Raw genomic sequence first — 9,184 nt, 5'->3', positions numbered from 1 at the left:
TAAGTGAATCCAGTAGTGTTTCCTCCAAAGTGACGTGTAGAAATATAACGTGAAGTCAATAATAGTAGAATGTAAACGTTGAGTGGGTCAAATTATTGTGGTTCAGCTTCTAAATTAAAAAATTGTAAATCCGTGAGGTGTATAAAAATAAAAATAAAAATAACTTGTGAAAAAATCCACGTGGAAAACTTGAATTCAAATGATAAACAAAGGTCAAAAATCAAAAGACAAAAATATCAAAAGACAAAAATAGAAAATCAGTGATAATATTAAAAAGCACTAAAGATCTAGTGCTTTTTAATATTATCACTGATTTTCTATTTTTGTCTTTTGATATTTTTGTCTTTTGATTTTTGACCTTTGTTTATCATTTGAATTCAAGTTTTCCACGTGGATTTTTTCACAAGTTATTTTTATTTTTATTTTTATACACCTCACGGATTTACAATTTTTTAATTTAGCAGCTGAACCACAATAATTTGACCCACTCAACGTTTACATTCTACTATTATTGACTTCACGTTATATTTCTACACGTCACTTTGGAGGAAACACTACTGGATTCACTTACATATAACCGGTTGAACATTTGAACATTTTTTATGTACGCCAATTTTTGTGAACACTATTTTTTGTGAATGCTATTTTTCTTTGTTGAAAGCTATTGTGTGCACTTTAATCACTCACTTAGGTTGTTTATATTATTGAATGTACATGTCCTTCTAACTCCTCATCACTGGCTCACTAAGTCAGCGTCACATGCTTTACTCCATTGGATATTTTTAGATATTTTTAGATTTGTTTATTATATATTTTTTTGTTAAGTCAGACATGGATCCATGCGTCTGATTGCCATTTGTAAATTTTTATATGTATTAAAATGTACCTTTTACTAGCCTTTTAAGCTTTTTAGCGCTTACTCTCTCCCCATTTTATCTGGTATTTCTTCCTGGATGGCCTCTCACCACCTAAAGATTAACAAGTCCAACACTGAGCTCCTTCTAATCCCCCCCTCAATTTCTACGCTGACTTCTGACTTTTCTATCCCTGACGACGGCATCACTATTTCCCCATTGCCCCAAGTCCGCTGCCTCTGAGTTACACTTGACTCAAATATATCCTTCATCCCCCACATCCAATAGCTTTCTACATCCTGCCGCAACCACCTACGCAACATTTACAAGATTAGCCCTTTTCTGAGCGCTAACACCACAAAGCAAATAATCCACTCCCTTGTTATTTCCCGACTTGTCTACTGCAATAACCTACTTACTGGCCTTCCTCTTTCATGCCTTTCGCCCCTTCAATCCATCCTAAATGCCTCTGCCAGGCTAATCCACCTTTCCCATCACTGTATCTGCTGCACCTCTCTGCGAGTCCCTTCATTGTCTCCCCATTCACAGCAGAATTAAATTCAAAATCCTCACCCTTACATACAAAGCTCTCACCAACGCCCCTCCCCTCTACCTATCCTCTCTAATAAACAAGTATACTCCAGCCCGCCCACTAAGATCCAACAATGACCTGCTCCTTGCATCTTTGACTATCATCTCCTCCCATGCTAGACTGCAGGACTTCTGTTGTACCCTCTGAAACACTCTCCCTCATGCTGTCAGGCTTTGCCCTAATCTTTCTTCATTCAAATGCGCCCTGAAGACTTTTTTGTTCAGAGAAGCCTACCACCCAACTTAATAAGAAATTAATTTTACTTACCTAACAAAATTTCCCTCATCTAACTCTGCATTAAAGGGCCACTAAACCCAAAATCTTTCTTTCATGAATCAGATAGAGAATACAAATTTAAACAACATTACAATTTACTTCTATTATTTATTTTGCTTCATTTTTTAGATATCCTTAGTTGAAGAAAAAGCAATGCACATGGGTGAGCCAATCACACAAGGCTTCTATGTGCAGCAACCAATCAGCAGCTGCTAAGCATATCTAGATATGCTTCTCAGCAAAGAATATCAAGAGAATAAAACAAATGAGATAATAGAAGTAAATTAGAAAGATGTTTAAAATTGCATTCTCTTTCTAAATCATGAAATAAAAAATGTGGGTTTCATGTCCCTTTAACATCATTCTCAATCTTGTAATCCTCACCTCCTGTTTTTCAACCTCCTACCCTTTTATATTGTAAGCAGGGCTGCCATCAGGGGGTGAATATGGTAACTCCTGTCAGGGGTCCCATGAGGCAAGCACAACTATTATTTAACAAAATATATATATATTTGTTTTTACATTTTGTCAGCCACCAGAGGGCGCTACAGCAGAGTGCTATTGAGTGTGGGAAATGTCATTACAAGGAATAAAACATTAGCATTTGAGAGGATTTTTGAGTGTGCACTAAACCACTATGCACAGTGTGAGACAGACTTGGCACTTCAGTTTGTACAGTGTGTGCCTGAGTCAGGTGGTAGATCACTTTCTTTTGCAGAGTAGGTAGGATTTTCTTAGTAAATGTTTTTATGTATTTGTGCAATATATATATATATATATATATATTACATTACAGTTTACTGCCCCTTTATGCATGGACTTTCCAGATACCAGGAGGCATTTTATCTAAGATGATTTTTACATCTGCATAAAATGTTATACTCTCAGGCTAAGATTGCTCAGTGTTTGAAATGAGACAGGTTAACTTAACACTGTTCAGTTTACACTACAGCTGACTTCATTTTGAAATACATAGAAACAAGTCTAAATCCTGCATTTAACCATGTTTAATGGTATGAGATCTAGTGCCACAGCTTATATTTCCACCAAGACCATATAGAGTACAGCATTTTTAAAATCCATAAGTACAGCTGACAGGTGTGAACATTTGTACACCAGATATGAAGTGGTGCTCTTGGTTGGGGAAAATAGGGGGGGGACCCCAAACATATGTCAACCTTTTAAAAGTACTTTTCTTTTTCCACCCGTTCTGACAGATCAATAATGTACAATATTGAATTCACAAAAGTATGTTTGTTTGCACATTTACAAATATGATTCTTTAAAAAGTGATCGCTTAATTTCTGCTATTTTTTTTACCATGCATGTCCCACACTGTTGGTTTAGGGGATGGTAATGTGCAGAAATTTTACCTCCTGTGAGTGTTTCTGTGGGTGTCTGTGTTTATGTCTTTGTTGGTGTCTCTATGAGTGTGTATGTATTTTTTTACCTGTGGATCTCTCTGTGAGGGTTTGTGTGTCTGCCTTTGTGCATTATCTGTAGTTGTCTCTGTGAGGGTGTGTGTGTATGTATGTCTTTGTGTATTTTCTGTGGGTGTCTCTCTGTGTGTGTGTCTATGTATTTGTGTATTTTCTGTGGGTGTCTCTCTGTGTTTTTCTATGTCTTTGTGTGTTTTCTGTGGGTGTCTGTGAGTGTGTATGCCTTTGTGTGTTTTTTGAGGCTGCCTCTATGGGTTTTAGTTGGATGTATGTGCAAGTTTGAGTTTGTGTGTGTGTCCATTGTCTGTTCCTTTTTAGGACATTTTGACCTTACTACTGATTATTTACATCTTTCTACAGAATTTGAGACTAATGAGACCTTTCTGGAAGTCACCAATCCACCACTTAACCTTTAAATTATTGTTTAGGCATTTCAAGGTCCTTCCTTTCAGCCACTGCATGCTGTTGTCATCATATAGTTGAAATCTTCCTTGAGAAAAAGATAATCAAAATTCCATATTTTGTCTTGTTAATCTCCTTTTTTGACAAAAATGTAGCCTACCTCCTTAATTGTCAGGACAATGTAAACAAGTGCTTAGTGTCTGTGTGGGTGTCTGTGTCTGAGTGTGTATGTGAATCCTTATGTGTGAGTGTGTGTTTCAGTGTATGAGTGTGTCTGTGTATTTCTTTGCATGCCTGCTAGACTGTCTATATGTGAATCCTTATGTGTGAGTGTGTGTTTCAGTGTGTCAGTGTGTCGGTGTGCTTCCGTGTTTGTGTGTTACTACCTTTACAACATTTCCAAGTTTGACAACACTTAAGAATAAAGTGAATATACGTTTTAGTCACTTGGTAAAAAATTGCACATGTCAAATGGGGTGGGGGGGATCTGATCAATGGTTAAGTAAGGGGCCCCAAAATTTCTAGTGGCAGTCCTGATTGTAAGTTCCCACGGGAATAGGGCCCTCAATTCCTCCTGTATGTGTTTGTAAATTGTGTCCTGTCTCTTACAAGTTTTATATCATTGTTTTATTTAAATGAATTGTACAGCGCTGCAGAATATGTTGGCGCTTCATAAATAAAGTATTATAATAATAATAGTAAAATATATATATATATAAATGTGTGTGTGTATGTGTATGTATGTAAGTGTATGTATGTAAGCGGCATATTTTGTGAAATATTAATACAGCAGAAGCCATGTATGTGTGTGCACGTAGGTGACTGTGGGTCCTTATGAATGTCTGTGACCCGGGGGGGGGGGGGGGCCTTTATGGATTCTTGCACCGGGGCCCTGAAGTTTATAGTTACGCCTCTGTATACAGGAGATAATGTATAGACCCTATGAGACCTATTTATCAAAGGTCTGGCGGACCTGATCCGACAGTGCGGATCAGGTCCGCCAGACCTCGCTGAATGCGGAGAGCAATACACTCTCCGTATTCAGCATTGCACCAGCGATGTCTGTCCGCCTGCTCAGAGTTATGGAGCAGCAGTCTTTAGACCGCTGCTTCATAAATGCTGTTTTTGGCGAGTCTGAAGACTCGCCAGAAACACGGGCCCTCTAGCTCCGTTCGGAGCTTGATAAATGGGCCTCTATGGGTCTAAATAGGGAGTGGGAGGGGAAACCTAAAGAAATATTACTAGGAACGTGCTACAAGTCCCCCAACATTAGTGGCATGGAGGAAACGCAACTACTAATGCAAATAAGTAAGGCTGCTAATAACAGTGCTGTAATTATGGGAGATTTTAACTACCCTGATATAAACTGGGCCAGTAAAACTAGTAATTCAGCTAAGGGGGATAGATTTTAAATGCTCTCAGGGATAACTTCTTGTCACAATTAATAGAGGAGCCAACTAGGAGTAAGGCTATATTGGATTTAGTGCTATTAAACAATACAGATATAATATCAAATAATACAGATATAATATCAAACAATACAGATATAATATCAAACAATACAGATATCAAACAATACAGATATAATATCAAACAATACAGATATAATATCAAACGATACAGATATAATATCAAACAATACAGATATAATAACAAACAATACAGATATAATATCAAACAATACAGATATAATATCAAACAATACAGATATAATAACAAACAATACAGATATAATATCAAACAATACAGATATAATATCAAACGATACAGATATAATATCAAACGATACAGATATAATATCAAACAATACAGATATAATATCAAACAATACAGATATAATAACAAACAATACAGATATAATAACAAACAATACAGATATAATATCAAACAATACAGATATAATATCAAACGATACAGATATAATAACAAACAATACAGATATAATATCAAACAATACAGATATAATATCAAACAATACAGATATAATAACAAACAATACAGATATAATAACAAACAATACAGATATAATATCAAACAATACAGATATAATAACAAACAATACAGATATAATATCAAACAATACAGATATAATAACAAACAATACAGATATAATAACAAACAATACAGATATAATATCAAACAATACAGATATAATATCAAACGATACAGATATAATATCAAACGATACAGATATAATATCAAACAATACAGATATAATAACAAACAATACAGATATAATATCAAACAATACAGATATAATATCAAACAATACAGATATAATAACAAACAATACAGATATAATATCAAACAATACAGATATAATAACAAACAATACAGATATAATATCAAACAATACAGATATAATAACAAACAATACAGATATAATAACAAACAATACAGATATAATAACAAACAATACAGATATAATATCAAACATAGAAGTCACAGAACATTTGGGTAACAGTGATCATAACATGGTCACATTTGAAATCGCTTTCCATAAGCAGTGTCTTAAAGGTTTAACTAAGACTTTTAATTTTAAGAAAACAAAATTCAATGATTTAAGGAAATCATTAAATAACATAAATTGGGACAAAGTATTCTCTAATAAAAATACAGAGGATAAATGGATAACATTAAAAATAAATATACACATCAACACATTCCACATGGTTATAAAAGTAAAAGAAATGTTTTCTTTATTAAGGACAGATTAAAACAAATTGTAAAGTTTCGTGGTTTCTCCCTTAGTCATACACGTGTTACACATATTCCATCTATCTGGCGCCAATCTCATTATTTTTATTCATCTACCACCATCTAGTGGACTTTTTGTTACACACACAATCCTAATTTATCAATTCAAAAGTGATACTTTTTTGTTATTACAGCTAGATACATTTAATATCACATTGTAACTTATTTAAAAACAATGATTGATCACATATTCTTTGCCTACAAAAAAGGAAGATGTCAGCTACGGAAATCTATATATTAAAGGAATACAGATACGTTATAAAAAAAAAAGATAAAACAAATTCCTTATTTAGACCCTTAGGAATTCATGTCTCCAACCTATGGATCCACTGCATTTCCCTCAGCTTTAAACGTTTTTTTTCTTTCCATACCATTCAGTGGTGGTTCCACATAAATCTATTATTTGCCACTTCATTTGGATAAGACTATATCCTTTTTCAAGGAAATGGTTGGATACAGGGGCCTCTTGATTTTTGCAACTAGTATTTGATCTATTCTGACTAAGCCTGTCTCTTATTTTTCTTGTGGTCTCTCCTATGTAAATAAGGGAACATGGGCATATAATGAGATAAATAACAAACTTAGATTCACATGTGTGGTACCCATTTATTTTAAACCTCCTTCAATTCTGAGGATTGTAGAAAGATTCACCTTTTATTATAGAGCTACAGCTCATGCAATTCAAGCATGGATAACTACCTGTCTTTTTTCTCCCAATATAGGTTTGTATCTTTACCTTTTTTGGGCCTATGTCTGTACTGACCAGGTGGTCCATAAGGCTTCTTGCTCTTCTATGCGCTGCTAGTGGTGGATTCTGAAAGGACAACATTTGTTCATTACAGTCTTTTAATATGTGCCAATGTTTGTTAATGACATTAGATATTCTGTGGCTTAGACTATGTTGTGTTACAAAAGCCATTCTTTCCTGTTTATCCTTTTTATTTTTAATACTGATGGCACTTTCCCCTTTGGTTATTTATTTCACCTACTGTTTGAGTAACTCATCTTTTGATTAACTTTTGTTGCATCTCTTTCAATCTATGTTCCAACCCATTCTCTTTACTGACTAATCTTTGAACTCTTAAAAGTTGACTCTTAGGTAAAGGGTTGACTAATTTTCTGGAGTGGAAACTATTGTAGTGTAGCAGGGTATTCCTGTCTGTTTTTTTGACAGGTCAAATGTTAATTGGTCATCTCTTTTATATACACAGTGTCAAGAAATGCAATGGATTCTTCACTGTATGCGACTGTAAATTCTAGTCCAATCACTGCAGAATTTAGTTCATTGACAAATGCCATTAGGGATCCACTGTCTCCCCACCATATGCCAAATATGTCATCTATGTAGTGCCACCATATGGCACCAAATTTAATAACTTATCTGTATTCCTTTAATATTGTATAGATTTCTGTTGCTCACATCTTCCTTTTTTGTAGGCAAAGCATATGTGATCAATCATTTTAAATATGTCACAATGTGAATATAAATGTACCTAGTTGTAATAACAAATAAGTATCACTTTTGAATTGATATATTTGGATTGTGTGTGTAACAAAAAGTCCACTAGATGGCGGTAGAGGTATGAATATAATGAGATTGGCGCCAAAATACCATTAAATAGATACATGGAATATGTGTAACACATGTATAACAAAGGGGGAAACCCTGAAATGTTACAACTTGTTTTAATTTGTCCTTAATAAAGAAGAAATGTATTAACAAGGTGCTGTGGACCACTACTTGTGTATCTTTACATTGATGGGACTTGGCAGTGTCCCTGGTCAATATGAGCACCGGGATATGCACTGATGGCTGTACTATACTGGATGTGCTACCGTAAATGCTATCTTGACTGGAGTTGCAAACTGGATTTCGCCTTTGTGACCGAGATTTTAATAATTTAGTGTAGCGGGTCTCGGTACCCCAGACTGGGTATACCCGCTAAGTCAGCCTCCTCCCACCAAATGCCAACCAATGAACCTCCACTGGATACCTGCCGCTATTAGAATAAAACCGCTGCAAGTTGTTATAGCTACCCCGAAGAACATTAGCTGAGACTGAATGCTTGAGGGTCAAAATAGGAACTGCTTTATTGCACAGAAAACACAGCTTTTATACATTTCCAACAAAGGGGGGTAGTCACCACATGATCAATAGAAACAAATATTATACAATGAGACAAACATCAGACAATGGTTAGTTAAATAAGACTCTAATCACATCCTGACTTACAAAAAGACAATGGATGACTCACACATTAACATAAAAAGACACTTCACACCTAGACTAGATATGCAGACATTTAACAGCAGGAGGTTCCATCATTAGAGCAGGAGGTTGCAATCAGCTCAAACATTCTGAGTCTCTGGTCTAGAGGGGGGGGGGGGTTGGGGCAGGCAATGCGCAGGGGGTTGGAGCAGGCAATGCTGAATTGGGCTGTCACCTTATACGCCAACAAAACACAGGAACCCCAACTCTGTATCAGGGCCCTCCAGTTCTCAGAGTCTCTGGGAATTCATGGAAACGGGGTAAACCTGAATCCAGGGTAAAAGTACTCCAAATGTACCCTGGGCACCCGCCTCCCAAATCATAGATTCCCCTCAAGTTCCTGGGTCCATAGTCGGTGGAGAGGAGGATGACCTGCAGTCCTCTCCAAGTACAAAAGTAACGGAGGCTTCCGTTACATGCAGTGTTAAAACTGAAAAACCCTGTGTAGTGTCCATGTTTTCTCTTTGGGGTCATGAATGAGCAAACCCATGTGAAAGTCCAGTCATGAAGTCGCTTTTTAAAAGTCTGGTATTTTTTATAATTTTTCTCACATAGACTCAATATTAGCCTCAACTATAAAACTTTTAGTATAAAT

This window comes from Bombina bombina, chromosome 6 (genome assembly GCF_027579735.1).
Source record: "Bombina bombina isolate aBomBom1 chromosome 6, aBomBom1.pri, whole genome shotgun sequence".
NCBI lineage: Eukaryota > Metazoa > Chordata > Amphibia > Anura > Bombinatoridae > Bombina > Bombina bombina.
The sequence above is the reverse complement of the archived record's forward strand: the minus strand, read 5'-3'. Positions refer to the sequence as shown.